Genomic DNA, 24,914 nt, shown 5'->3' on the forward strand with positions numbered 1-24,914 from the left:
TGAACTCTAATAACATTTTATTCTACTATACCTAAATTAAGTGGAGCTTCTAGGAAAAACTTTGACATTCTTTTTTTTCCTATACTTTGAACCAAAACACATTTGAGTTTTTGGTATATTAGAGAATTTCTTACTATTTTTTTTAAAGATGTTATCAATTTATTTGAGAGAGATATTGTTGGGAGGCAGGGGCAGAGGGAGAGAAAGAAGCAGACTCCCTGCTGAGCCGGGAGCCTGATGTGGGACTCAATTCCAGGACCCTGAGATCATGACCTGAGCCAAAGGCAGATGCTTAACCCACTGAGCCATCCAGGTGCCAGTCTCACTATTTTTTTTTTTTTTACACATTTACTTTTGGTACACTTGAAACAAATGACATTCCATGGCTTAAGAATGTCTCTTAAAGAAAAAAGTATGTAATTCAAGTGACCGTGAGTCACCTGAGGATGCAAGTGTGTTTGAGCCCTTCTGGTGGTAGAAGCCTGTCTTGTGATCCTTGCACCTGGGCCTGGCAGAGAGCATGCTCAGTGAAGATGGGAACTGAATTAAAGACACAGCAAGGCAATTGGAGAACTGAAAATGCCCTTGTTAGAATACTGAGAATATGATGATTTTTCAAATTTGCCTTTAGTATTACTGTAATTGAGTTTAAACTATAAATAAAGACCTTTCAGTGGGAGTGACATTTAGTGTGTATTTGAAAGCAGTGAAACTAGTTCTTTGTTCTGTCCTTAGTTTAGGATGCTTATGGCCTGGGGATCTGTCTCCTCCACCCCTCCGCCCTTCTGCCCTCCCTTTGAAGCTTCTACTTCTTTCTTTTCTTGCCCCCTCTCCCTCTATTTCTGCCCTCCTGCCCCTCCCTACCCACCTCCTGCTTGGTTTTAAGAAGGACCTTGAGCCAGGCCCTATCTGGCCCTGCTCTCCTATTCCTGGGCAGTGGCCTCAGGTGTCTTCTTCAGAGGTCCTGAGGAGAATTCAAACTAACAGCAGCAACCACCCTTGAGTAATAATGCAGCTACCCCTGCCCTTCTGCTGACTTGGGCACCCCCCCCCCCCCCCCCGCTCCCAGCCTCTCTGTTAGAATCCCTGGTAGTACATCTCTGACATGGAGTTAAATCCAACTCTTTGAGTAGTTTTGTCAATGTCCTTTGCTACATCTTTCCTCAGCTAACTTGGGAAGAAAACATTCTGCTTCTATTAGCATCACTGTTTTCTGGCAGAGAACAGTATTCTGGTTGCATTTCACAGGAAACACCCAGGTTCAGCCAGAAGTGCACAGTTCTGTTTGAAATCAGACTTACTCTCTTATCTGCCAGCATTTCTTCCTCATGACAGAAATCTAGCACTGTAACTCCTGAACTGGCTTATTGGCATTTTTTCCAGCAACAGATATTCACCTCTTTTCATCACAATCTTTAAAGATTTTTGCATTTGAATGAACTGACACACAATCATTATGGGTTTTTTTTATTATTATTTGGATATTTGCACAACTTAAAAATTTGACTTTGTTACATGGTTGTACATAGATTATGGTTTGCCCTGAGATTAAACAAGTAAAAAAAGTGCAGCTACTTAAGATTTGTAGCACCACAAGTGAAAGTTTCTGGAAACCAGGGAGTAGTTTAATTCCTGTTCTGAATGGGATGTTAGTGAGCTCCTCCCCTCCATACCCCTGGCCCCTGCCAGAGTAACCTTTGGTTTAAAACTCTCGGAGACTTCTTTGCTTTTGGTTTAGATCTGACCCAAGTACCATCAAAGAACAAACCATTTAAGCAGGAATTTATTTGCATATGTAATATACATACAGTTCTTCAAATCATAGGAACATTTGAGTTTTTCTTTTCCAAGTACTGTTTTTATTTTTCTTTTTTGAATTTCTGTAATATAAACTCAGATTTTCCTAGACTGTGTTTTTCTGATTAATAATCAATCCTCCTTCCTTCCTTTTCTCCTTCCTTCTTTCCTTGCTCCCTCCCTTCCATCCTTGTGTTATTGTTTAGTTGAAGAAAGAGAAACATCTGATGGTATGTTTTAGTTTTTCAGAGTTTTTAGACACCAGTAAGTTATTGATAGATCTTTCATATATGAATGACATTAAGTACGTGTTAATTTTTTGTGCCAACTTGGTTTTCTAATCCTAGGCTCTAATGAACCTGCAAAACCTGTTATTTACAGTACATAAATTCTAATTGTTACTACATACGATTCTTTAAAAAAAAAAATATACTGCTTTTCCAGGGTTTCATACCCAAATGTGAAATTTGGCTTTCCTTCTCTGAAAGGAAATTTGCCTGTTGTACTGATTTAAAATGTTCCCAATTTAAGTTGCAAACTCAAATCATGTAGATGAAGCTCTGTTTTAACAAGGAGTACTGTGTATAATCTTTAAAGTTTTTCTAGTAGCATCCCTTTTCAATGAGTACCATTCTTGGCTACGTTTTGTGACTTGTTTCCTGAGTTAATTAGAACCAGAGAGCAAATATTTCTTCTCTCTCTCATTGTTGTTCAGGGTCACCTTTCCACCCACCCTGGTTAGCATTCCACTTCAGAGGTTGCTCTTCTCTCTTTGTCTGCTGGACAGATAGGCATCACCAAAACATGACACAAACAGGGACTGTCTGGGTTTGAAATGCAGAATGTAGGGGCCAAATGAATTCTAGATTGTTCTGACCTAGGAACTCACCCAATTTTTGTTTCTTAATCTTCAAAAGGTATGACTAGGAGGATCATTGCACCTCTTGATAAGCCGGTTGGCAGGGCACCTGGCTGGCTTAGTGGTTGAGTGTCTGCCTTAGTCTCAGGGCGTGATCCCGGGGTCCTAGGATCTAGTCCCACATTGGGCTCCCTGCAGGGAGCCTGTTCTCCCTCTGCCAGTGTGTCTGCCTCTCTCTGTGTCTCCCTCTGGTTGTGTCTCTGCCTGTCTCTCTGTGTCTCTCATGAATAAATAAAATCTTAGAAAAGAAAAGAAAAAGCCAACTGGCCTTTTCTCCTTGAGTGATTGCTAATACACATATAAATGTGTGTTAGCCTCTTTTTGCTTACATTTTAAGTCTCAGATATTACTCATTCTGGATCAGGTGGCAAAGCTGCCATCATGCCTCCCCATCAATCTTGGGAACATTATTGATGACTGTTCTCTGTACTAGAAGCTGTATTGTATTTGCATGTGAAATCATGGCATGCTTAAGATAGAGATGCAAATTTCACTTCAGCTTCTTGATTTTACAGAAGAGAAAATTGAGACTATTTTATAGTTGCCATCACTTAAAATATTTATAAGAATTCAGCAAAGATAAAATTTTCCATTGTTATTCTTAATATAAGTATTTTATGTAATAAAAATATTTATGGGAAGTAACTAGTACCTTAAGTCATATTGAAAGTGATTAAGTACCTACTCCAGCAAGGGACAGAATTCTTTTATCTGGGACCCATAGGAGGAGAACTGGTATTGGGATTTCCTAAATAGTCATGTGTTTCTATTTGTGCATCTAATAGTTCACGTAACATGTCTTGGGCAGCCACTGGACTGACCTTATGGAAAGACTGGGCTCCTGCCTTTGGAAACAACAGACTTAATTTGCCAGATCGATTTCACCTAATCCTGGGCTTCTGTAAATTTCGCATTCTCCTGGGCCACAGAGATCTTTTTTTTAGGATTTTATTTATTTATTCATGAGAGACACAGAGAGTAGAGAGAGACAGAGAGGTAGAGACACAGGCAGAGGGAGAAGCAGACTCCATGCAGGGAGCCTGACGTGGGACTGGATCCCAGGACTCCAGGATCATGCCCTGGGCTGAAGGCTGCGCTAAACCACTAAGCCTCCCGGGCTGCCCCACAGAGATTTTTTGATAGAAATTTCCTGAGGGAGCTGAAGAAAGCATATTACCACTGTGTTAATTCAGGCAAATGCATTTCCCCCTTGTCCCTGAGGTAATTCTGCACAGTGTCACCTTCAGTGCCTGGGATTAGGGTACAGTTATCCTGGCTGGCTGGCAATCCCCAGCCTTCTTACTGGCCCTGCTATAGGGAGGTAAACTGATCCTTGAGTCATCCTCACACTAAGAGAACTGGGAGACTGTCCTTGTGAGAGCCTCCTATGTAGGGGTTATGTTAAAAATGCAGAGAGCTTAGATGATTCTTAATGTGATTCAAAGACTGAACTTGAGGCTCCTGGGTGGCCCAGAGGTTGAGCATCTACCTTCAGCTCAGGGCGTGATCCTGGGGTCCTGGGATCGAGTCCCACATTGGGCTCTCTGCAGGGAGCCTTCTTCTCTCTCTGCCTGTGTCTCTGCCTCTCTCTTTGTGTGTCTCATGAAAAAATAAATAAAATCTTTCAAGAAAAACCCACAGAAAAGACAAAGACTGAACTCATTTCCCTCAGAATGCATGAAATGTGTTTAATACCTATTAGATCCCATGCTGCTTGGCAGAGGCGTGGCGGCAACCTAAAGCACCATGGGCTTTGTGTTCTACAGAAGGCTTTGTCACCAGCTCCCTGTGGAACTTCTCACCATCCGTGTAGAAAGTCTCATCAATGTGGGATCGCACACAGTCTTGAAATTTTACTCCCTAGTACTCTTTTCACACGATTTTTAAAATAGTAATTAAATAAATTTAATAAATTTATTAAATAAGTTTAATAAATTGTTTCCATTTCATAGGCTGTGTTAGGAGCCGGGCAGGTCTGTTGGGTACTGGGAAGGGCACCAGGAATTTCACAGCTGAGTCCTGCTCTGTCCTCTTGCCGCCGTGGTTTGTGGCACATAGAGAGGTCACGTGACCTCCTTCTCTGAAGGTCACCTCTTTTTTGACAAACCATACCTGCCTCCACTCTCTGTTCTTTTTCTTTTGCTCTTGCAAAACATTTACTTTTTCCTGCTTTGGGGCACAAAGTATTCTGTCCCCAAAGCTAATGCATCAGCATTCTGTGACAATTTTTTTGAACATAAAAGCAAAAGTAGTTTGTTTTTCTCTAAGCATTTCATTTTTACCAGTATCTGAAATAATACTCATGAAGAGAAGTTGATATACCCACAGAGACCCAGGTGCTCCTGGATGGTCACCCCCTAGATCAGAAAGCATTTTTAAACTCATTTTCAATGAGGCTTAAAATGTCCACCCATGATGCTTTTCCTTTCTCTACTGCCCTTCTTTTTTTTCCGGCTGCCTTGTTGGCCTTTGGTAGTTTATCAGTAAAATAAATTTTAGTGGCAAATGCACACAGTTTTTTGTTTTAAGCAGGGGGCTAGGACTAGGGAAGTCTTAGGGTACAGCACAGTAACTTAATCATGTGAATAAACATTAAGTGGAAATGTTTTTTCCAGCAGGAAGTAGAACCACACTTTTAATGTAAAACATGATATGGGACACCTGGGTGGCCCAGCGGTTGAGTGTCTCCTCTGGCTCACAGGATCCAGGATCGAGTCCCACGTCCAGCTCCCTGCATGGAGCCTGCATCTCCCTCTGCCTATGTCTCTGTGTCTCTCTCTGTATCTCTCATAAATAAATAAACAAATCTTTAAAAAAAAAAAAAACATGGTGATGTTTCCCACTTTCTCCTAATCTCCCCTTTTACCAAAACTGAAAACAGACTGCCATGATTAGATATTTGGTGGACCCCATCACTTAATAGGTGGTAGTATCTCAGCCACCATGTTAGCAAATGTTCTTTCGTGACGCTCTGTCCCCTTCTCCCCAATTTGGATTGGTCAGTGTCCTGTAGCTTCTGCCTACTTAGGGAAGCTACAACAGGAAGAACTCGCAGCAGGTACACCTATAAACTGGGGAGTGTTGCAGCCAGATAGGGAAAGTGAGGGCGTTACTCTGAACGGTGCAGTTCACTCACCATAGTGGTCGCCACCTGTCACCAACATGTGACATTGAGGTTCTGGGCTGCAGTGGTTGGTGGAGGAACAACTTGGGATGCACAGGACTTCCTGGCGTGAACCATCTGGTAAGTGAGGATGTTCCCTAAACATTCTCCATTTTAGCTACAGGACTTGGTAATCCCACAGTGATCTTATCACCAGATGGTTGGCAGACGGCTAACTTCTGCTTTAAGTCTGGAAGTGGTGCTGAGAATTACCCATATTTCCTTGTCCCTGAGTCCGTCTGGTAGGGAATAAGCATGGGGGTGGGGGGTGCCTAGCTTCAGTTCTTAGTAGGATTTGACCTCAAACACTGTGTAAATTTTCCAAGCCTTAGCCTCCTTGTGTTTACCACGCAGAGAAGTAGATTCTTGCTTTCTTTGCTTCCGTAAGACATGTAATTTATGATTTGACCCTTACAATCAGGTGGCAAATTAGAACAAGTAATGTTATTGGGCTGAAAATAATGTTATTCCTTCTTCCTAGATACCATGCTCTATCCTCGATCCATGTTATTACACTAATTGCATTTATGATGAAGACATTCTAAAATCACAGATGTTAATTGGTTTAAAAATAGAACATATGCATTTTTATTAAGTTGTTAAGAAACAGGGTTTGGGTGCTTTTTCCTGATTTTCTAGCCCAAAGCAACTGTAATGAGAGTGGTGGGTAAAATGTCAATGTCATGCAGAGACAGATATTGTGTGACCTATTTGGGACTTGGCTGCTTTGTACACAGATTGTTTCACACAGCAGGTCTGTTTCTAGTTCATTCACCCTTCTAGTTTACCTGGATATTTGGCTATGCACATTTTAATTCTTCCCACTGAGCTCTCCCTGTCTCATTTCGCAAGTGAGGGGAACTGGTTAGGTGATGCTAGTACAGCAGCCTCTCTGGAATGGTTTAAGAGGTACTCTGAATGGCTGTGGCATGCCTACGTAATGTGTGCACCCCCTGTGTGCCAGAGTTGATGGGGTGGGACGGCACTTTCCAGTACTCTAGGTCGAGATGGGGGTAAGGAACTTGTTTCCTGTTTGTCCTATTGTTTTCCACTATCTAAAAGCTACAATCTGCGTCAAAACCAGTTACTAAATCTCCCTGGATCCTTGTAGGAGAATTGAAATAGAGAAAAAGCAGCTGTTCATTAGCATGCCAGGCCTTTTTATGATTTCTGGCAGCCCCACTTCACACTATGGAAATGGGCCTGGCTCTTTTCGGCTCCTGAGACTTCGAGTGATGCTTTCATCTTCAGAATACACCCCTCTCCCTCAGGGCACCCGGAATAGACACTGTTTGCACTGAAATGGATGACATGATTTTCCAGGGTACGAGCGTAGCACACCAGGGATCGGCTGATATTTAAAGAACATGAATGAAAGCAGTAGACACCTCGCTGGGGCAGGGCAAGAGAGCTTTCGGACCATTATTCCCACCTAGGATTGGAAGTCTTATTGACGGCTGATTGTGTAAACTGGAGTTATTTGTCTACTAGGTCAGAAGAGGTGGCTGGTAAATAAATGTCAGCCCCCGGCACATGGCTTTGGAATGCCCTGTGTATCAGCCCTGGTGGCCTGTGAAGGATGACCCGTGTCAGTAATCAAAGCACTCAGGTGCATAGGAGTTTGCTTTTCAGGTATCAGAATTACTTCAACTTATGGGTTTTACCTTCATCAGAAAGTTGGGATGTAGAACACTGTGGTCTCATGAGAACTCTTTCCTGTAAATCAAGAGGTGTTATTTCCATTCTGGAATAAATCACTGGCTAATTCTGAAACCCATGACAAGGTATCTAATCTTTCTCTGCTTTGATTTTCTCACCCAATGATACTCATTCTAAATCTGAACACTTAAACAGTGTTTACGATGGTCAGGCACTATTAATAATAGTGAAAAAGGATTTGCACATAATCAGACTGATTCTAGAATTCCATTCTCTTAAATGCTATGCTGGTGGACTGTCTCTCTGAAAAATTAATATAATGGTCCCTGATTTCTTCTTTATGTGGTTTGATCATGTGAATATACATTTACTCTTTGACAAGAGGTATTTGACCCAATGACTATGACTACTATTTGTCTGGTACTTATATAGCTTTTCGAAGTGGTAGGGGCTTGCCTAAAGCACTGTGCTACCTGGAAATTACTTCCTGTAGCAGCCTGGACTCATACCTAGACATTTAAGTGTTCAGAGGTACCATATACACTTGTACAGATGAATCATATATGGTCCTAGGGTGCCACTCACAGAGACCACCATGGTCATGACATTCCTCTGCATCATCTACAGTCTATACAGCTGTATGCCCAGCCCTTTATAAGCTAACCGATAGCCTTATTTAGAAAACTTCTGTGTACATACAGAAAATATATTGTACCTATGATAATAGTTTATGCTTTATAAGCTCACCTTAGTGTATCAAAGCTACCTTTGAATGAAGTGAAAAAAATAAATATTTTACACAGGAAACCTCTATATGCTAAAATCCCCAAAGGAAAGCAGTGGCTACCAGGTAAATAAAGAAGCTGTTAGGATTGCAACAAAAGAATCAAAGTAAGTCCCTGTAGTAATTTCTCATTTGGATGGACATTAGTTGGCCAGACTGTGGGTATTAGAATTACAAACTAATCAGCTTAGTAATTTTGCAAATTATAGACCTCACCCAATAGAGTCACAAAATAAAAGCCAATTTGAAATATTTCAGCTGTCGCTTAGCTTCAAGCCAACACAACTCACTCCCCCATCCGATTTTAGAGATTCATGGGTATTTGTTAGAGGAGTACCAGTTCTGGTTAAAATCGGGTAGCACTTGGAAATTCTCATGAGACAAGGGCAAAATACTATGTGAATGAATTGAAACAAGGCCCTCAAACTGTTGTATCCATTAAATATGTTGAGTAGTAAAGAGGTTATATAACACTTACACCATTTAGTTTTAGGAAATAATGAGTTAACTGGGTGAAATAAAGCTCTCCTTTTAAGCAGCTTTAATTAGTTAGAAGTTGAAGCTTAATAGTCTGTTAAAAAGTTATTTTAAAAATTAGTGAAGTGAATTAATTGTAATCTGACAGTAAGTCAGTGTGGTGTACGTCTGTGCAATTAGAATAGTTATTACCACGTTTATTACAGGGGGAGGCATAGCCCTGAGTCTGCCATCTTGTGTGGTTCAGAGCACACTAGAATTGCATTCTCTAGCCGCCCAAGGCAATTCTGGGTACATCAGCAGTAATTAGGGCTGCACAGCACTGTCCCCTCTCTCACAGCATGATCACACTCTCCCTTGCTGCTGCGTGGCTCTCCGGTGAGAATGTTTTCTAGTAGAGGTGCATGGTAAGCTCCATGAGGTCAGGAAGGTCTGTCTGTTGACTGCTCTATCCCCAGGGCCTAGAGAGCAGTGCCTGGCACCCAGTGGGTACTCTATAAATATATATTCACCGAATCAACGAATTGAACTATTTTCCTGATCTAACCCATACTGTATTTCTAAGTATGTTATAAGTATTTTATAGGCTTTATTGTAAAATCTTAATAATCCAGTCTCCTAGGGCTTCCACGTTTTCAGAAATTATTTGCATGTTTCTGTGGCAATTCTGAAGAGGGCCCACTTCATAGATAAAGAAACTGAGGCACAGAGAGGTTGTAGGAGCCCAGACATAACTTTCAGATATAAAATGAAGTCTTGTACTTCCATGCACATGTATTTTTTCTGTTAAGACTGTGTATACCAAGAATCCTCATGAAGCGTGTGGTCACCGGTTAACAAACCCAAGATAATCAGAATGGCTTCCTTGCCATTTCAACTTTAGGAACCCACGGAGAGCAGAGATTTGAAGAAGGAAATCATACGCACATCTTACTGTAGAACACACGGACTTGTGTTCACATTTCTTAATCTTCAACTTGTATCATGTGCAGATTCACTTTTGTGAGAACATGACGTATGTCAAGTCAGGCAACCACTGCTTGGGCAGTTCAAAATACTGCATCTCCTGTCTTACACTAGACTGCACCATTCTGCCAAATGATGGCTGTGGAGGTCTGATTTGTTATAGTGACCAATGTCCAACTCAATGTGCAACGCTTTGTGGCTTCACAAATACTGGAGAGAATTTGTTAAATTTACAGTCCATAGGGTCTTCAGGTCTTACAGCTTGAACTGAGGAGACTGGTGTATACACACATTTGACACATTTCAACGGCTGATGTTGTTGGACAACCATAATGCTAACGCACTTTAAAAGTCGAAGAAGGTTGGGTGGAAGAGTTATAAAGAGAAAATACTGGTGATGGTAGGGAGCATTTTCAAACAATACTGAAATGATATTCCAGGAGTGAACCTAAATGAGTGGGAAATGGAAACTGTCAGTAGAATTCTTTTCTTTGAAAACGGTAAAGACTATAGAAGAATGAGATACCCTACATCTTTTGGAAGCATGAGCGTTCTGGAAGATTTCAAATGGTGAAGGAATTCTCATCCCCTCTAGTCCAGCAGTTGTTGCCTGTCTGGGGAAAAGGTAAGTACTAGTTCCCTGAGCTTTGACATCATGGTCTGTGTTTGGTAGGATTCTTGTTGTGAGGTTTGAGGGCTAGGGTGTATAACTGCGGCTGTATCTGGGGTGTACTTGGAGGGCACCATGTTTGCTTCCTCCTCTGGTGTCCTCAGCGTTGTCCCTGGAGGCCATGGGGCCAGGGCTATGGTTCTAGCCACTGAGGCAGGGCAGCTGACCAACCAGGGGCACCAGAGACCTCCTGAGATTGGAATTAATCTGTGTTCTCTTTTTCCCTCTCTCTCTTTTCTTCAAACTGATATTAATCAAGCAATGATACTTTGTAAATCTTCTAAGAGGTCATTTCCCATCAAACAGTAATAGAGGAATTCTCTCTTTGTACATTTTATACTTGTTTCGGTAAATTATTGCTCACTTGCAATACTTGAGAGGCTATTTCATGTGTGTAATGAATATTGAGATTTTAGTGTTGTTGCTGTTGTTTTTTTTTTAAATAGCTTCTTCCTGTAGGAGGTTAGTGTGCTTGGTCACCAATTTGAGAATTTTGGGAGAAAAATGTTAATGTCAAAGTAGGACTTAATTTCTTTTAACTCTTTTTCAGCTTCTCCAGAACAGTTATTAGCATATGAGCATAATAGATTCACACTCCCTGGGTTATATATGTGCTGCTGAAGTTCAGTATTTGGTTCTAAATACTTGCTTAATAATCCCGAAACCCAGCCTGAAACACTAGTGTGCTTAAGCATAGTTCATTATTACAGAGCCAGGAATATTTTGAGGATAAAAATAGAAGCATTGAATGTTCCTTTGTTGAAGGGTTGGGGAAGAATATTTTGGTGCTGCTGAATATTTTTCATTTTAAAAAGAATGTTAACATTGATCTCACTGTTGTTCTTACCCTGCTGAACCCTGACTCCCTCATCTCCACTGTGGAGTCCCCTCTTTGCCTTGTACCTCACAACATATCTGTGTGTTGCTGTCCTGCTTGTGCTCACCCTGGACTTCCCTTCCCTTCCGCCTTCCCTCGGCACCGCCTCTCTTTGGTACTTCCTGGAGGTTTGCCCTCCTGATCTACAAATCTGCGCCACTTTCATTCCTTTTTTCCCTGGCCTCAGGTCCTTGGGACTTGCTGCTCTGTTTTCTGTTGACTTGCTAGGTCAGAGGTGCTCAACTCCCCCACTTCCTGTCCTCTTTGTCCCCCCCACTTCCTGTGGCTGCCGTGTGCACCTGCACCAGGGCACATGGCTCAGCCATTTGGTCATTCTGCATCCGGAACATCACGCCCACGCCTGATTCCACCTATTCTTTGCACATTGATGATCTCAACCTTTATGTCACTTGCTCGATTCACTTAATGGATCAGCTACTCCGAACTCAATTCACGTGGTCACCAATGGATCTCTGGATCTTCCTGCTAAACCAGCATCCTCTGCTAGCTTTTCCGCTAGAATACCACTGAGCTCCTGTTACTAGGAACTGTCTTTGGAAAGCCGTGGAAAATCACCTGAACCCCACAGCATTCATTCATTCATTATCATGGTTCCTTGACTTTTTTACATGTGCTCTTTCCTCTGTCTTTCCCGAGTTTCAAGTCAAGTGCCCGTCTTCTTTCATCACATACCATCGCTGAAGCTGTCTCTAGTTGGTGACTCTGCCTCAGGTGTTCTCTTTCTAGTCTACCTGGTGTATTGCCTACAGGTGCGTCTTGATAAAATTGTCTTCATGTCACCTTTATTCTTACAAACCTTTTACTAACTCCCGTAGACTTGGGGGCTAAAAGGTACAGGTAAGGTATGGTGGATGCTCACCTCTTGCCATCGGCGAGCTCTGATTTACCTGACCAGCCATTTCTGTTCTCCAGCTTGGAATCCTCTTCCTCAGCCCTATTGATCTACTTGAGATCTTGAATGCTTTTTTGCAAACCCTGCTCATTGCCTCTGCTCTCACCCTGGCATAGAGTCCCCGCCCCCTTTCTTCACTTGGCTAAGTAATGGTAATGCATGTTGTAGTCAGCAAAACTGGAGGCGCATCTGGTGCCTCCTTTAAAGACAAAACTCTCACTTGAATTTATGGCACATATTGTTTTGTGATCTCACAGTTAGTTTCGAATTACTGGGTTTTTTTCTTGTTTTATTTTCAACTGTAGTAAAAAAAACAAACCCACATCACATGAAATTTACCATCTTAATATCTAAGGGTACCTACGTTCTCTGTGATGGTGTTATTTTTTGTAAAATTATATCTTCTTAATCACTTTTAGATTTTCCATGTGTTTATTAGCCACATCTCTACAGCTTATATATAAACTCAGGGCTTGAGTTAGGTATTGTTTGCTTCATTGCCTTTGCTCATGAATTCATTATGTGCCGACTGTTTTCTAAACACTATGTTCTACATCCCTGACTTTGTCTAGCTCAGACAGCAGATGTGAAACATCTGACAACCAAGTTTAAGAAATTTCTTTTAGGAATAATTTTTAGTGGTGGAATTTGAAAACAGCTTATGTGAAGAGTCATAGCTCATTCTTTTTGAAAAATAAATGCCAAATAAGATAAGCATTATCCTGGGGGGAAATTTCTCACTTAAGAAAAATCTTTATACAGTTATAGGAATTAAGATTTTTATTTCCTCCCAACAAGACTGGTATGATAGATATTCAGGGGGTGTGTGTGTTCCAAAATTGTAATGTTCAGTATTTTCTATTATAATCACTCTGTCTCTTCAGTTACATAGTTATTGTCATTTTCATTGCTGGGTAAAGAATGAAAGGTTTAGTATGTTTGATTTAGGTCCCAAACTCTCATACGCTCTACTCTGTTTCTAGGAAGTCAGTTTTATTTTAATATAAGTTTCTATTTGGAGAATTTTAGAAGTTTGTGAACTAAGTGGTATTCTGTTCCCATGGATGGGACACTATTTTGTGGTACTCGGACTATTGTTTTAAACATGGGAGAACTTGATTGTGGCAGGTTAAGAACTGTCAACTACCTTTCACATGTAAGCAGATGACAGATAGAAGTATTTCATGAAAAGCTAGCTTTCTTTAATAATAATAAAAAAAAAAGGCCACTGGTCACAATCCTTAGGCTTACAACAAATGTCAGAACTGCCCTTAATTACATGCTTCTGTGTTTCTGTGTAACTCTTTAATAATCTTGGATGGGGGCAGCCCTGGTGGCGCAGTGGTTTAGCGCTGCCTGCGGCCTAGGGCATGATCCTGGAGACCTGGGATCGAGTCCGATGTTGGGCTCCCTGCGTGGAGCCTGCTTCTCTCTCTGCCTGTGTCTCTGCCTCTTTCTATATATGTCTCTCATGCATAAATAAATAAAATCTGTTTTAAAAAAATCTTGGATGGATGGAGATACACTTTTTTTCAAAATTCTGACTTTATTTTACTCTTTTTTTCTTGTGTTTCATTCAATTTTCTTTTTTTTAATTGAAATACAGTTGACACACAATGTTACTTTAGTTTACTGTGTACAGCATAGTGACTTAACAATTCTGTGCATTATGCTATGCTCATCAGAAATGTAGCTACCATTTATCACTATACAACTCCATTACAGTAACAATGATTATATTCCTTATGCTGTGCCTTTATCCTCCTGTCTTACTCATTCCATAACTGGAAGCCTGTAGTACCCACTGTCTATCACCCATTTTACCCATTGAGAAAGTACTATGAGGTTCCTCAAAAATTTAAAAATAGAAATACATATGGTCCAGTAAATCAACTACTGAGTACTTCTGCAAAGAAAACAAATACACTAATTCAAAAAGATAGGCACCCCATGTTTATTGCAGCATCCTTATTGGCCATTGTAAATAAGCCAAGATATGGTAGCAACCCAAATAGCCATCTAGATAAATGGATATAGAACTGGTACACACACACAGACACACACACTCTTACACATGCATGCACGCAATGGAATATTACTTGGCCATGAAAAAGAATGAGATCTTCCCATTTCTGACAACATGGATGGACCTAGAGAATATTATGCTAAGTACAGTCGGTCAAAGAAAGACAAATACCATATGATTTCATTCATTTGTGAAATCTGAAAAACCCAAATAAACAATGAAATCTACACTTTCTTAATTGATCACTCACCACCATCACACCAAACACTGTGTAATTCCCAGACTATACTACATCTTATATATCACACACACCAGTAAATAATACTGTATTGATTGAAATTGTTTTAATTCTTTAAATTTTTTTTTTTTTTTTTTGAGAAAGTGTATGCTTGTGAGCAAGGGTGAAGAGTGGCAGAGGGAGGGGGAGAGAGAATCTTAAGCAGGCTCCACTCCCACCCTTAAAGATCCCCAGGCAGGGTTCAATCTCACACCCTCAGATCATGAATTGAGCTGAAATCAAGAGTCAGACATTTTTTTTTTTTTAATTATTTATGATAGTCACAGAGAGAGAGGCAGAGACACAGACAGAGGGAGAAGCAGGCTCCATGCACCGGGAGCCTGATGTGGTATTCGATCCCGGGTCTCCAGGATCGCGCCCTGGGCCAAAGGCAGGCGCCAAACCGCTGCACCACCCAGGGATCCCAAGAGTCAGACATTTAACCAACTGAGCCACCTTTGTTTTAATTCTCAATAGACTTTTCTTTTTCCTCTCTCCTAAGAGTTTGAAGGTTACTGGAAAGCAGGGGCTGGCTTACTTACCTGTTTTTGGTGGCTAGCACAGAGCCTCATATGGAGTAGAAACAAATGTGTATAAATTGAAATAACAGCCGACTGTTTATAAAAGCAAAAGGAAATGCTAAATATTTATTTATATTTTAACAATACATATCTAAGAAATACATATCTTTTTCTTAAGAAAAGCAATGAGCAAGCATCCTCTGATATTTACTTTTTCTTACACTATGTGGATGGCATGTGTATCTTAGCATTCCTTGGAATTCATCAATAAGCACTTACAAAGGATATAGTAGATAATCAATTACCATTTTGATGAATAAAAGATGAATGCTTTTCCTAATATATATCATAGAAACCTAAGTAAGTTATAATGTTGATGTTACTCTTATTGATGTGAACATTAGTAAAATATTGCAGAAGCGCTGATTCCTATTTTAACATTTCTGAGAAGTAGTCACTATCATTAAAGATGTGTATGTCCTGTTCGTCCTCAGATTTCATGGTTTCATAGGAAGGATAGAGATTTCCTTTAATGCTTCTTATACTTTTCTTTCTTTTTCACTCATTGAGTACACATTTAGCCCATGAGGACAATTGACAATCCTGGAATTGATGGGAGGTACTTTCAGGGTGATGTTATTTTTATGTGATGTTATTTTATGTTATTTTTATGGCTGGCTTAAAAGAAAGCGTATTAGTTTTCTGTTGCTGTGTAACAAATTTCCACAAGCAACTGTTTCTTAGTTCACAATGGTATTGCTCAAAAGTCTATCATGGATCAACTGGGTTCTCTGCTCCCACACAGTCTGACACTCAGGGTGCTGGCTGGACTGTGTTCTTGGTTGAGACTTTGGGGAAAATCAGTTTCTTTCTCTCTTTTTTTAAGATTTTATTTATTTATTCATGAGAGACACACAGAGAGAGGCAGAGACATAGGCAGAGGAAGAAGCAGGCCTCCTGCAGGGATCCTGATGCAAGACGTGATCCCAGGACCCTGGATCACGACCTGAGCCAAAGGCTCAACCACTGAGACACTCAGGTGCCCCTAGAAAATTGGTTTCTAAGCTTATTCATGGTTTTTGGCAGGATTGAGGTCCATATGTCTTGGCTATCAGCCAAGGGCTGCCATCAGTTCCTAGAAGTTTTTATAAGCCACTGGCATTTCCTTGCCCTAGGCCTTCTCAAGTGCCCTCTCACCAGCTCCAGCAGAATCTTGTATCAGATCCCCCTTACTTCTAATCTCTTTAGTTTCTCTTCTGCGACCAGCCAAAGAAAACTCTCTGCTTTTAAAGGATTCATGAGATCAGGCGAAGTCCATCCAGGTAATCTTCCTATCTTAAAATTAAGGCACTGTATAACCTTACCTAAACATAACAATAAAATCCATTATATTTACTGTCCTGGGATTTATGCAGGGTATGTACGGGGTTGGGAATTCCTGGGGACTGTGTTAGAATTCTCCCTTCACAGAAGGTTCAGTTAAGATACTTGGGAAATGCCAAATGTACCTCCACGCTTTTTATTTTGAGAGGCTGAAGACTATGTTTGATAGGCTTTCTCCTCCTCAACCCTACTGCATTTCTATAGGAAAGAGCAGTAGTCTGTTCTTCATATAAAGAGATGTTACTACAGTCAGTAGGTAGGGCTTACGGTTTACTGTTTGTGGTTTTCATTCATTGATCTGTATATTCTTTGAGCCAGTTGCTCCAGGGCCAGTGGTGACCAGATGAGGACTGGAGTCAAGTGTGCAGAGTCTTGGCGATTAACATGGAAACCAAACTGACCCAGGGTTAAGTAAAGGCTTAATCCAGGAGAAGAACTTGACAGGTGAGGCTACGGGGAAGGCTATGAACTTGGTGTGCTAGACCATAGGGAGCTGCCCTCGCTTTGTGACCAGATGAATTACTTGCCAGAATCACTGTTCTTGGCAGATTAACCTGGAAACTGTATTATGGTTAAAGTGGAGAAGCCAGAAGCAGGAATGAGCCAGGAAGTCAGAAGTGAATGTTTATTGATCAGTGGCAAGGGAGATTTAGAAATGAATTGCGTTCCTTGAGTTACATTAATAGTAGTGGCGCTAGTAAAATAAGCAAGAGTGGGGGAACCTTGAACATGATTAAAGAGAAAATCGGGCTGCTTTGTATGATCTGTGATCACCTGAGTGGAGTTTGGTTCATTTTAATGGAGACTATGGATAAGTGGTTTTAGGCTGCATGTCAGGTAAGTAATCAATTTGTTATTAACTTGCTGTTGCAAGTTTATAAGTTTTGCTTTAAGTGCCTATACATTTTTCTTATCATCCAAACAGCTTTGCTAACTAGAGGCACGTGGGGTAAAATGGATACCCAATGTGTATTTTACATGGAGTTGTATTTCACGTTTATAGCATTTGGCTTTGCCCATTCACCTACCCCTTGCAAAAAGCAATACTCCCTTTAAATGAGATGGATAATGGATTGTCACATTTACTACTGTAGTGATAGGTTGTTCATTGCTTCTGAATACCATACTTCCTTGTTTAAATCACATGCTCCTGGTTTTCTCAGTCAGTATTCAAAGGGAGTTTTTACTTCCTATTACCTCCATTCATTTTTTTGACTGAAGAATTTTTTTAAGATTCAAACAAACAAACAAACATAAAAGCCATCTCTGAGCCTGGGAACCAGACAGTGAACAGATCTGTTTTCACATAAGTATAGAAATGCTGGTTTTGGAAATATTCACTGTGGAGTTCTTGCCACATAGTTGGCTGATAAAACTATAAATAAGCTAAAACTACAGAGCTTCATACCATGAGAAGAAGAGCATTTAGCTTCATCTTCTGTGACTAAAAGACGCAATGCAACCACAGTAAGAAGAGGACATGGTAATTTGCAGGGTAGCGGTGGAACCAGAGACGTTGACATGCTGATGGTTTTAAAGCAACCCTACAGAGTAAATCATTTATTCATGCCATAAATATTTATTGGTAACCTGCTCTGAGCCTATTCTTCTATAGCTGGGGTTATGGTAGGAAACAAAAACAGTGAGTTCTGCCCTTGAGAGCCTTCTATTTCCATGAGATGGAGCAGAAATACAGAAGATAAATAATACATATTTGATATTTGAGTGGTTAAAAGTAGTATTCAGGAAACTGAAGGCTAGGGGATAGATGTGTGTTATAGGATGAGGCAGTAGCATTTTAGAGGGTATGCTAGGCAGGGCTGGAGGATGACCCTTTATTGGGTAGTGAGGCTCACAGAGCATGGTGAAAGTGGTATCCTGCTGGAGCTATTAGATGATGTTATCTAAGACCACATCTCTGTAGACTGGGGTTAGAGAGTCTCCTGCTGGCTGTGAGAAGGGCACGTAGCCCCTGGTGGATGAGAGTGGCCCCAGCCTGCAGCCAGCAGGAAACCTGGGACCTCAGTCCTGCAGCCCCAGGGACTGAATTTTGCCAACAGCCACAGGAACTCAAAGGAGAACCCCAAGCTTCTCAAGGAAAGTTGTCCAGAGGACACCGTGGTGGCAGCCTTATGAGACCTGGAACCAAGGATGGAGGTAAGCTACACTTGGGCCTTGACAGATACTGTGAGATGTTAACTGGGGCTGTTTTAAGCCACAGAGTTCATAGTAATTTGTTACACAGCAACAGAGAACTGGTCAAGCCTGTACCTGGGAGAGTATGAGGCAGCCAGTACAGCTTTCTGTGGGAAAGGGCACTGGGCAGAGGAAGCAACCAGGAAGGCAGCATTTATGGGATGAAGGGGGAGTCCCAAGCTATCAGAAGTGAGGTCAGAGAGTAGAGTGGGCTGTTGGGCTGTTAGGATTTGGGCTATTGCCCTGAAGGCAATGGAAAGTCATTAGAGGGGCAGGGACAGAAGGGTGACCTTCATTTTAACAGGGTCTCCCAGGCTGCTGTGTGAGACTGGTTGAGACCAGTAAGACACAGTAATTCAGAGCACAGGTTTGGCATCTTGGGCCAAGGTCCAGCTGTATGGAGGTTGAGGGTGGTGAGTAGTAAGGAAAGGTCAGGTTCTGGAAATATCCTGAAATTGAGTGTATGGGATTTAATAACATCTTGGATGCATAGTATGATAGAGAAAGGAGCATGAAGGATGACTCCAGAGTTTCTGGCCAAGACACCTGGAAGGAAGATGCTGCCAATGATTGAGAAGTTCAGGGTGGGCATAGGATCAGGAGGGGGTTCGGGAGGCCCCTTAAGATTAAGCTCCTGGAACGCCTGGGTAGCTCAGTGGTTGGGCGTCTGCCTTTAGCTCAGGGCATGATCCCAGGTCTGGGTATCGAGTCCTTCATCGGGCTCCCTGTGAGGAGCCTGCTTCTCCCTCTGTCTCTGCCTCTCTCTGTGTGTCTCTCATGAATAAATAAATAAACTCTTTGAAAAAAAAAAAAAAGATTAAGCTCCTGACGATATACAAAGGAAGGCGCTGAATTGCCACTGGGTGTACCCGTCTGGAGTTCCAGAGAGAAGATGGACTGAACATATACATGGGGAAGTAGTTAGCACATATATGGGACCTAAGGCCATGAGGACCCTAAGACAGTCACCATAGAAAGGCAAGCAAAAAATTGGAGGCCGAATGTTGGTGCTCTGATGAAATATTTTCAGTTGTTTTATCTCAATGGTAAAATGTTTCTCTATTCTTCTCCAGCACTTCAACTCACTCTTAACATTTTCAGTTTGGTTTCAACATATGGTACTATATGTTGGACTCTGGTGGGTAGGGAAGTGAAGCTGGGTATGAAATCCCTGTTGCCACCTCCTGCTGGGAAGGTTCTAGCAGGTCTAGGGGCAGATCTTTTCTTCCTAAGGGCAAATAGATGTGTAAGCCTAGGGCCTCCTTCCAACTCCAGCTGAACAAGAGTAAGTGAAGCATTCATGTATCTCATCCTAGACCTCAACTTCATTCCCAAAGAATCGATAAGCAGTCAGTGTGGCTTTCAAGATGGGGTTTGCAAGAAGTCCCATAGTTTGCTGTATAGTTTACTTTTTAAATTTTTTAAAAAATTATTTATTTATTTATTTATTTATTTATTTATTTATTTATTTATTTGAGAGAGGGAAGGAGCAAGCACAAGTGGGGAGGGGCAGAGGGAGAAGGAAAGAGGATCTTTCCTTCAGTGCGGAGCCTGATATGGGACTTGATTGCATGACCCTGAGATCAGGACCTGGGCCAAAACTGAGTTGGATGCTTAACCAACTGAGCCACCCAGGCACTTCTGCTTTGCTATATTTCTCCAGTTAGATAGCTAAACTGATAGGCAAAAATAGGAGGGTACCTTCTGGGACTTTAGGGGATAGGGAAGATGGAGTCTCCAAAGAGGGCAGTTGAGAGGAGGTGAGAGTAGGCTCTGGACCACTGTGTAATCTTCATTTACTGAGAGCCCCAGCACTGGTGTATATAGCTCAAGCCTCATTGGAGTTGGTGGGAGTGGGGAGAGCTGTGCCCCTCACAAGCAAAAGACCCCTTCCTATGGACACATCCGTTTTTATATAAGTAATCTCTTTAGTTCATAAATTTCTTTTTCAGGCAAGTTACCTATTTATTCCTAAATCTTACAAATTAACAATTACTATATAGTACTTTCTCTTCTCTTTTTCCTTTCTCCATTTTCCATCATATTATCAGATGGGCTATTTAATCTAGTATCGAATTGCTACATTGTCACAGAAGTACCTTTTTAAAAATGAGACACACAGGTGGTGATATAAAATCTTTGGGAACTGAGATCGTTATTCATACCCTCTCGTGTTCCAGAAAGAGCTCGAGCAGCAAACCTTGAGAGTTTGAGTTTCATCTGGTTGACCTTCTGGAATGAGGATAGCATGCTGTCACCCAGGACAGTGAGCAGTGAGGCCAAACAGTGTTTTGGATGTACGCATCCTGATATATGTGTTAAAAGTCCAGCACACCTGTCCTTTCTACCTGCCTTGAGCATTTGCTCAGACCTGACTGTACACCTCTGACTTCATTTGCACAGGCTCAGCCTTCTCCTACCCCTGTATGGCATCTTTTTTTTTTTTTTCATTTCAGGTTGTATTCCCTTTTGACATTTAAATAGTTACCATTCCTGATCTAAAGATTACATTTCAATTAATTTTCCTTCAACCTGTGAAAGCAAAAATTCTTTTGCATCATTTGAGAAAAATATATCATGCTTTTCCCCCACTCCCTTACTGTTATGTGTGCACAGCATTTTCAAGTGCCCTTTTCAAGTTGAGCGAATCAATTGTGCTCTTAAGTAGCAGTGGTGACCTTTTTTTTTTTTTTTTTTTTAAGTGCTTTGGGCCTGTGGAGATCCATTCCTGGCCAAATGAATCCATTCCTTCCCTTGTAAGAACACTTTCTCTAGCCATCTTGAGTCACGCATGGGACGTGGCTCAGTTTCCAGCTGTGCTCAGCATTAACACCTGCTAATGTGTTTCTTGTGTGCAAGAAAGGATAAACACCCTCAAGTCTTCTGCTTCTTGATAGAGATTAGCAACTTCCAGAAACTCTAGAAACATTTGCCACATCTAACATTATCCACTTGGATACAAAGAATTGCTTATTTAGAGATCTTTTTTCTTTTTTGCTCTGAAGTATCCGTTTCATATATATATATATATATATATATATATATATATATATATATATATACACAACACAGATTCCCACGTTGTTTTTAGTCTAGTCTAGGTCAGAGGTTGACAAATGATGTCCCATGGACCAAACCAGCCCACTGTCAGGTTTTGTAAATACAGTGTTGTTGGAACACAGCCACGACCATCCGTTCATGTGTTGACTGTGACTGTTCCATGCTCCAGTGACAGAGTTGAGAAGTCATGACAGAGACTGCATGGCTTGCAGAGCCTAAAATACTCACTATCTGGCGCTTGACCAAAACGTTTGCCAACTGTGGTCTAAAATACATAACTTTTTTTAAGACTAAAAATTTTCAGTCATAACATAATTTTGGAATCATTGATATCTCTGGCTTTTTAAAGGTGTCAGGAAGAGTCCCTTGAGAAAAGAGTTCCAGTGGTTTAAAATAAATAAAAATTCAGCATTATTTGGTTTTCTGATAGCACTTCGATTTCCACGGGTCATCAAAATGTATTTAACTTAAGCATAATGTGTGGAAATGTAAAATATAAAGCATTTCAAGTCACACTGAAAGGGAACATTGGCATTTCTATATAACCTAAGTATTAGGTTGCATTTTCACAGGGCTCGATAACATTTAAAATTAAAATCTTTGTGAGGGCATAATTCACACGTCTCCAGAGGTCTCCCTTATAAGCCACCCAGTTTGACATATGTATAGCCTCAGGTGAAGGCCGAATTGGTTTTACTAAAATCAAACGAGTGCTTAGTTTGCATAGGCTTCTGTGTGCGCGTGCGTCTGTGAAGATTTCAGTGCTTTTCTGGTAGGTTAATTACATTTTCATACTAAAGCGTAATTTCTTTGAACTGCTCTTCTATTTTCCATAGGCTTTGGGTTGTTAGCATGTGTTCCAATATGATAAGGACAGATCCCCTCTCTCCCCGTGCCCTTTCCATCCCCATCACTGGCATAATGGCAGGGTATTGTCATACAGCCCGGACCCCGAGAGAACGTTCTCTCCGTGGCTGTCTTGTGCTTTGAGGGCCAAGGCAGGACACAAAGCTCAAAGCAAAGAAGTCTTGTGTTTTCAGTGGGAATGCTCTGCCTTTCTTACGCATCCAGGCCTGGCAAATGAGGGCAACAGAGGGGTTGCGTTCAATGTGGCAAAATCTAATTAGTGCTTGATTGACAGCCACATGCACACTAGAGCCGAGGGGCGAGTTCACTGCCATGAAGCACACTCAGCCGGTTACGGGCTGCCTGAAGGGCTCTGCTCTCCTCTGCTGGGCCCTGCAGTGGGTGCCTGCCCTCCTCGGGGAGGTCAGCAGCCCTGGGGAAATCAGGCCAGGGCTGCTAGGGCACATGATGCTGGCACAGGTCAGGTGCTGCTGGCGAGCTGGATATGCGCGCGCGCGCGCGCACACACACACACACACACACACACACACACACACGGTACGTTGAGTCAGCTACCTGCAGTAATTTTGGCAAGGCTGCTTGCTCATCCCCATTTCTTGGATCCTGGGAAGTGAGACTAGTTTATTTTCCTAAGGAATATAACCAGATGCTCTTGCCTTCTAAATGGTTATTTCTTGTGCTGTTGTGAATCAGGCCTGAGGATCCAAATTCTCCAAGATGACTCTCTTCCATCGAGAGACCCCCACCTTTTCTGCTCCATCCCCCTCCCCTCCCAGTCACCCCGAGAAGGCTCTGAAGCTCAGAAGCTGTAGTGTGGCTTCACGGTGGCAAGAGTGCTGTCAGGGTCATGGCCAGCATGCCCCTGATTCGACAAGTACCTGCTGGCAGCCTCCAGGTGACAGACCCGACTACAGAACGGTGACAGTAGTTAGTACCTGCTTCATAGAACTGTGGCAAGGAGGAAGTGACTAATGTGTTTCCTCATGGGGCCAGGCACAGAGAAAATATTCAGTGAAGGTTAGCTGTTCCTGGACCAGAAGTGAATAGAAGACTCAACCCATCCTGTGTTCTCCTGCTCCTCCCTTCACCCTTGCAGGTGGGCAGACTACGCTGCTTTCATTTCTTTTGCATTGTCCCTGGGGACAGGCAGTTTATCACTGATACATTTTGGAATTGTCTGCATGGGGCTGGGCTATTTTTTAAAATTTTCTACAGACCGTCCACCCCCTTATTAGTTTCAGGGAGCCAGCTCCCACCTTTCCTTCTCTCCTGTCCCCTCTCAAAGTTGTGCAATAGTTATCCATACAACTGTTTTTATTTAAGAAGAAACTGAGTCTTAAGGAAGTTCAATCATTTTACCTAAGTCCATGTAACTAGTAAGGAATAGCATAGATCCTCAAGCCCAGCACTGTCTAAAAGCCTCCTATGACCTCGAGATGCTTAACTGTGAGTTCATTTCTGTGACATACAAGTCAAAAGAAAGGTAAATGGATATAGTATTTTCCTGTAAGATGTGTTTTCATTTCTTCCAGAAAACTGCTTTATTACAAACGAGACAAAAGAGAAAAAATGGTCAGGTAAAAGCAAAAAAGGTGAAAATAACTTACAAGAAAGGTGTTTTAAATGGGTGCTAACTGGTTAACTGTTGCAAATAAGCTTTCCTGGGGCCTATAAATAGAAAAAAAATTCTCAGGTCCTGATAGAGTAATCTAAACATAAAGGTGCAACATGACATTCAAATGAGTAAACTATAACTGACATGAATTATGTGGGACCAAGTCATTGTTTCTTCTTTATATATAAATATGGCATACTACACATAAATACGGGGTTGGCAAGTACAGAAGAATTTAAAATAAAAATAGTTTTAGGAAGATGTCAAATCAACAAAACCTTGAAAACTTTGTAATGCCAACTGTGTTGGTAATTTCTTTTAAAAACTATGGGATTTCTTTTGAGGTAAGAATTACAAATCTTAAGTGTACAGTTTGATAAGGAAGGTCTAGCAAACAAATACTCTCTTAGAACCACCCTAATAAAAATGTAGACCATTTCCATCACCCAAACAAATTCTCTCTTGCCATTTTACAATTTCCCCAGACAAAATCATTATTCTGCTATCATCATAAATTATTTTATCTGTTTTTAAGTATATATAAATGGAATCACAGTAAATACCCTTTGTGCTGATGCCTTTCATTTGATAGCATGTCTTTGAGATTCGTCCATAGTGTTGTTTCAGGAGCTGGTTTCTTTTATTGCTGAGTAGTATCCCATTGTGTGTATCTAGTGCAGTTGTTTTTTCTCCAATCTTCTGCTAATGGATATTTGGCTTGTTTCCAGTTTGGCATTTTGAATA

At 41.3% G+C, this 24,914-nt stretch overlaps 1 protein-coding gene across 11 annotated transcripts in view; it reads left to right on the plus strand.

Moving 5' to 3' along the window:
• Nucleotides 1-24,914, plus strand: part of FAM110B (family with sequence similarity 110 member B) — a 180,837-nt gene that overhangs the window by 37,045 nt on the left and 118,878 nt on the right. For 2 of the 11 annotated variants that reach the window (XM_049103728.1, XM_025477786.3), the window contains exon 3: nt 16,751-16,876. The exons of 8 other annotated variants lie outside the window; for them this stretch is intronic. The gene's annotated coding sequence lies outside the window, so the exon portion shown is untranslated. Of the gene's footprint in view, nt 1-16,750; nt 16,877-18,492; nt 18,590-24,914 lie in introns of all 11 variants that reach the window. One more of the 11 variants, XM_025477784.3, reaches the window with a different exon arrangement.

Source organism: Canis lupus, chromosome 29 (genome assembly GCF_003254725.2).
Source record: "Canis lupus dingo isolate Sandy chromosome 29, ASM325472v2, whole genome shotgun sequence".
In the NCBI taxonomy this organism is placed as follows: domain Eukaryota; kingdom Metazoa; phylum Chordata; class Mammalia; order Carnivora; family Canidae; genus Canis; species Canis lupus.